Source organism: Chiroxiphia lanceolata, chromosome 23, assembly GCF_009829145.1.
Source record: "Chiroxiphia lanceolata isolate bChiLan1 chromosome 23, bChiLan1.pri, whole genome shotgun sequence".
Classification (NCBI taxonomy): Eukaryota; Metazoa; Chordata; class Aves; order Passeriformes; family Pipridae; genus Chiroxiphia; species Chiroxiphia lanceolata.
This window is the reverse complement of record NC_045659.1, coordinates 3,318,375-3,324,113: the sequence shown is the minus strand read 5'-3', so window position 1 is coordinate 3,324,113 and position 5,739 is coordinate 3,318,375. Positions and strand designations below refer to the sequence as shown.

General features: G+C 48.9%; 1 long non-coding RNA gene across 1 annotated transcript; it reads left to right on the top strand.

Moving 5' to 3' along the window:
• The first annotated feature begins 2,177 nt into the window (after positions 1-2,177).
• Positions 2,178-5,462, top strand: LOC116797751. Its single transcript, XR_004360740.1, has 3 exons — positions 2,178-2,435; positions 4,444-4,494; positions 5,318-5,462. It is a non-coding gene; the product is annotated as an uncharacterized LOC116797751 (long non-coding RNA).
• Positions 5,463-5,739: the final 277 nt, after the last annotated feature.

Genomic DNA, 5,739 nt, shown 5'->3' with positions numbered 1-5,739 from the left:
CTGTTGGAGCAAGTCCAGAGGGGGCCACAAAGTGGGACTGGGGCACCTCCTCTGAGAGAGCTGGGGCTGTCCATCCTGGAGAAGAGAAGGTGGTGTGGAGACCTCCCAGCACCTTCCAGGATCTGATGGGGCTACAGGGAAGACAGAGAGGGACTGGAGTGACAGGAATGGCTTCAAACTGAAAGGCAGGAAATTTTAGTTGTATATATGGAAGAAATTCCTCCCTGTGAGGGTGGGGAGGCCCTGGCACAGGTTGCCCAGAGAAGCTGTGGCTGCCCCATCCCTGGAAGTGCCCAAGGCCAGGTTGGAGAAACCTGGAGTAATGGAAGTTGTCCCTGCCCATGGCAAGGGGTGGAATGAGATGAGCTTTTAGTTTCCTTCCAACCCAAACCCTTCTGGGATTCTGTGGAGCTGGCAGAGGAGATGCCCCACGTGGTGACCTTTTGTACTTTGGGATGCTTCATATCCCAACACCAGCATTGCCATCCAGCTGCCTGAGAGGTGGTGGAGCTCCAGTATTCTCAGTTCAGGTTCAGACATTCAGGGTTAGGAATGTGTGTACTCAGGTGTACTGCCAGTTTAATCTCTTACATGATTTTAAGGCTTTTCCCTGATAATCTCTGGAAGGGCTGGTGGCTGGTGGATAAGGAGCCTGTTAAACACATGGAGGTGGCTGGCTGGCTGGGCCACCACAAGCCCCTCTCTGCTGTGCTTTAGTTGTGATCTAACACCCCCAGCCTTTGGAGGGAATCTTGTCACGAATCTCTAATGAGAAGTGACCAAAAAAAAAAAAAAGTCTTTTGCATCTGCTTTAAGGAACTTACTGGAGTGACAAGTCTGTCTAACCTAGTTTTTAATTCCCTTGATATGGGAAAGTTTCTGTGCCCAGGCAGAAGGCCCAGAAGGGTTATGCATCATTTACAACCCAGTGTTCAAAACGAGGGGCAAGATGGGGGCAGGTGGGAGTGAAAATGTAGGTTTATAATTCTCAGCTCAGCAGGAACCACTGTTCTGTACAGGGGCAAACCCCAACTGATTAACAGCTTCTGGCAAGGGCAGGAGTTCCTGGTTCCCTCCTGCTTCCTGCTGGCACGACAGAGAAAGTGTCCTTTCACTGTGCCAAGTCACAGCTCTTGGCTGAGTGTACCCTCTGCACACCTCCCAAGCTGTGTCTGAAGGACTTTGGCAGGTTTTGGGGTCCCCCAGAGAACCCAAGAGGAATAATTTCACTCTGTGGGACACCTTGGTCCCCGCTGATTTCCCATTTAGGAGGCAGCTGTTTGTCTCTGAGGGGTGTGCTGCTGCTGTTCAGTGTAGAAGTCTTCTAATGCCAGGCTGTTTTAAAGGGAAACCTAAAATATTTGGTGTCTGGAGATCATAGGCTCTGTGGATAGTCAAACTGGGATTACTGGGGTCATGAGTGTGGCTCCTGGGAGTCAGGAAATACAGGGCTGGGTGCTGCTGAGCATCCCAGAGGGTACCTGAGCTGCTTGTTCTGTAGCCAGGCTTAGTACAGTCCTAAATGGACAAATTCCCAGAGGGATCTGCTGTCACCTTCCTCCTGCAAGGTGATCCCAGAGCCCTCTTCATTTTGGGCTCTCAGAGAGCTGAGACACTTGTCTGGCAAATTTTTTGAATAGGACTTGGATTTTTAAAAGTCTCCACCGTGGTGACCTTCTAGCAGCACCTGAATTTGCTGTGGGATTCCTTGTTTCTGTGAGATTCTTTGTAGGATTCCTGGCTTCTGTGGGCTCTGAGCTGTACTGATTCCTGCAGGATTTCTCAGATAGAAACTCCTGGACAACCTGCCTTTGTCTCCCAGAAGGGATTTTCATATTGCTTGTGGTATAAGAGCAGAAGCTTGCAGGAAGGGAAAATACTCTAGAAGTTGTTTCAGCACCTGGGTGCTGGGACAATCATAAAAACTTTCCACTCTAGTACTCAGAGTGGTATCTGTGGGAATGACTGGACATCCTTGTTTCCCCAAGACCCCCTTCTAACACAGGTAAGATGTCACTTTTTGAATTTAGGCAACCCTGAGAAAAAACAGAAATCAGTTTACCATTGCCACTGGTAGTGGAACGGGGTGGAATGGATGGGTGGAATCCAACTGCATGTAGGTGATTTCACAGGAACCCTGCATAGCACGAGCCTTATTTTGTAGGAATACATGTCTTCTTCCCACTGAAGGGAATAGTTTGATGTCCTAAAGGTTGGTTTTCTTTGGGGCTGATGCCAGGAGTGGAGGAAAGGCAAGTTTTCCTTCATCCTCTCTCTGCTGATAGACACATGGACGGTCACACGAGTAGAGTGAAGGGCACAGAGGGATGTTTTTCAGCCCGTTTTGCCCAGAATAATCTAAATATTGCTCAGCGGGGTGGGGAGAAGAGCAGAGCTGCTGTGGGGCCGTGGCTGAGGAGCGGCAGCCACAGGAGGTCAGTGTTGCACTGTGGATGCGGCAGCGAAAAGTCAGCGTGGCCTTGGAGGAAAACTTGACCCAGGAGGGAGGTTAATTCCTTTCGGGCACCTCTGGGCAGTTTGCTGAACACAGGAGCAAACCAGTGTGGCAAAACCCGGTGCTAGGCAAGAACACGTCCCTGGAAGGAGCGAGGATCTGCCGCAAAGCGGGGGAGGAAAAGCGCCCGGTGAGGGTTTCACGCCCGGGAGCTGGGAGCAGACACTAGATGGCTTGGATCTGGATGGATCCAGGGAGCTGCTGGCTTTCACCTCCAGATCCTTGCCCTGTCTTTGGCCCAGGAGTGCCCTGGCAGGCGCAGGGAGCCGTGTGCTGAGGGTCGGGGGCAGCTGGAGCGGAGCGTGGCGGTGGCCGCGGCGCAGGTGGCCGGGTTTGTTGGCAGCTTCGCTCCACTTATCAAGGCTGAAAAGCCCTTCTATGCCTGCTCTCAAATCCCTCTGCCTGCAATTTATCCTCCCAGGGTGGTCCGGGGGCAGGTTGGAGCAGGAGGCGTGAGGGATGCTACTGTCGGGGCCGGGGCTGGCTGCTGAAAGAAGATTTGCATTCCAGGAGATTCCAAGATTTGCGTCCAGCCACTGCCTTCCCCCAGGGCTCAGCGCTCTGAAACATCTTTTAAGGCCCATTCCTAGGGAGCTCTGGCAGCTGTTTGATGTGGTGGCAGCGCTCTTAGAGAATGGCTGGGACAATGACAGAAGTGAAACTCGAATATTCTCCAGTAGGCTCTGTGGTTCCTTCATTAAAAACAGACAGATAAACAAACAAATTACAGCCCATTATGAGCGTGGCCTTCAGTTCCTCTTCAAACAGCTTTTTGCTGCTTTAAAAAGCCTTAAATAAGGACACAGCCTCCCCAGTCCAGGCCATAAACTGTTGGATTTAAGCTTTCCTTGTGCCTCCAGGTCCATTGCCTTTGCTGTCTTCTGACTGTCTGATGTGAGCTTTTAATTCGTTTGGCTTTTCCTGGTGAGAGGCTTCAGAACAAGATTCCTTGTGTGCAGTCTTTGATGTTACACCACAAAGAATCCCCCCACCCCCCCCCTTTTTCCAAATGCTCTGCTGAACCCCCATTAAAAAAAAAAGAGAGAAAAAAAAGAAAAAGAAAAGTTTCATGTAACTAGGTTGAGAGGAAGTGGGGTGACCCATGCAAATAGTTTTTGTGTCGCTTACAAAGGCTCAGATTCTATGGTGATGGGCTCAGCAAAAAGATCTGAACCCATTTAGGCAGGGCTGGGCTGAGTTGTCTTTGCATTGCACTGCCTGAAAGGCAGAGGATGCAGAGGGGTCCCTGCCAAGCCAGGCTGATACAGCCCAATATTCCCTGACCAGTTTGCTGTCACTTCTTATGGCTCTGCCCTGGTAACGCTGATTTTAACAACGCAAAAGTCCTCCAGCCCTCAGCCTTGAAATCAGAAGGTGAAATGAGCTGTGGAAATTCAGCCAGAATTTTAAAGTAGATAAATAACTGGTTTGTTTCATTTGACTCTTAGTGACTTCTCCCTTATTGCTTTGTTAACACCAAGCTCCAGATACAGAACTCTGTCCCTGTTCTCCGCGTCTCACATCCCTGAGTTTGGGCACCTGGGATTCTTCCCCTCCTTGGAGCTGAGGGAGAGGGAAAACGATTGTCTGTGCCACAGGTTGAAACAAAGCTCTCCATTTTCCCATTCAGTGCCTGTGCAGTCTGGCTGGCTGGCTGAGGGCGTGGGGCTTGGGGGCTGTTTTGTTTTTAGGCTGCAGGCGGGGGCCCAAACAGAACAGGTGCCCCGGGTGCAGAATGTGAATCCTCAGCTCCATGAAAGGCCTTTGTCACCAGTGTGATTTTTGGAGAGGAGGAACCTATGCACTGACCCTTTTCAGTAGCATCTGATGCGTGCACCGTGATTAGAAAGAGTAGGGGAAGTTAAAAATAACCTGTGGAGGAGGCATTCTAATGAGCAATTATCATTCCTTTCCATTGACTTTTGCAGCAAGACTCTCCATGTGTTTAGTCTTCTCGAAAGAACATGCCAGATGTTAGAGTGAGTGACTTGTTAAGTCCCTCAATACTGTTCTCACTGGTGTACTGAACCATTGTCAGGGTGGGTGTGTTTTTTTCTTTTTTTTTTTTCTGTAACTATTAAAATAATTGGGCCCTGAACATTGTGACCTGATAATGCAAAAGAATCTTGGCTGGCTTTCCTTGGGGTCACGTTTGTGAATAGAAAACTCGGGGAGTGCTTGCCAGAACAAAGAAATGTTTCTGCATGCAAAGATCTTCAATAACTTAATCTGAGGTGGAATCATCTGGCTTCAGAAATCGTGCCTCCTGGCAAAAACCTGACTTTTGCATTTCAGCATCCTGAACTTTAGTCTTCAAGGAGTCTTTTGTGCTTGTGGGGCTCTGCTATTCTCCCCAAAGGGAGCTCTTTAGAAATGATTGACGACAAGGCCAGTTCTACCTTTTGCAAAAAAATTTCTAATATGGGGAGAGCAAGGAGGAAAGCAGATCTCACTTTACAAAGCCACCAAAGCCCTTTTTCTTTTTCTTTTTTTTTTTTTTTTTTTTTTGTGTCCCTGCTCCCGTGTAGGAATCTTAATTGGATTAAAATACGAATCTGTATATTGTGATTTTGCATGCCATGGATCCCACCCTCTTGTTTTTAGCCACATTGGCCAAGCTCAATGAAGTGCACGGTCAATGTTTGAGCTCTGCCTTTGGTGTCCCTCGGTTGGAGCTCATTAAGCATTCGGGGGAATAATAATTCTGGGACTTGAACTTTGATCTGAGGGATCTGGGAAAGAAAGGGCCGGAAATTGCAGCAGCCTGATTAGCTACCCCAAGTTGATCAACTTTTCTGCCAGATGCAGGCAGAGCTCCCAGAGGCTGGAAGACAATGGTGGGGGTGAGGCAGAGCCGCCTCCGCCGTGTTGTGTCTGCGCTCCCATCACATCCCATTACTGTCTCCAGTGCAGATGGCACTTTGAACCACTCCACACGCCCACAGCCAACCAGGAGCTTTGTCCAAAACATCTACTTGGCAAAAAAAAATTAAAATAAAAAATATATATATATATTTAACCTTAAGTATTTGCTGATTTTCGCGCATCTGGCATTTTATCTGCGACTGGAAACATCAAATTATCTTGAGAAAACTCATCCTTTCCCTCTGAGCTCCGTCTGTCTTGAGTCTGACTCCATCCTGCTGAAATTCCCACCAGTCCAGTGTGAATTACAGCACGTGCCAGAGTTCTGCACAACGAGCAGTTCTCCACCCCTCGTGAGG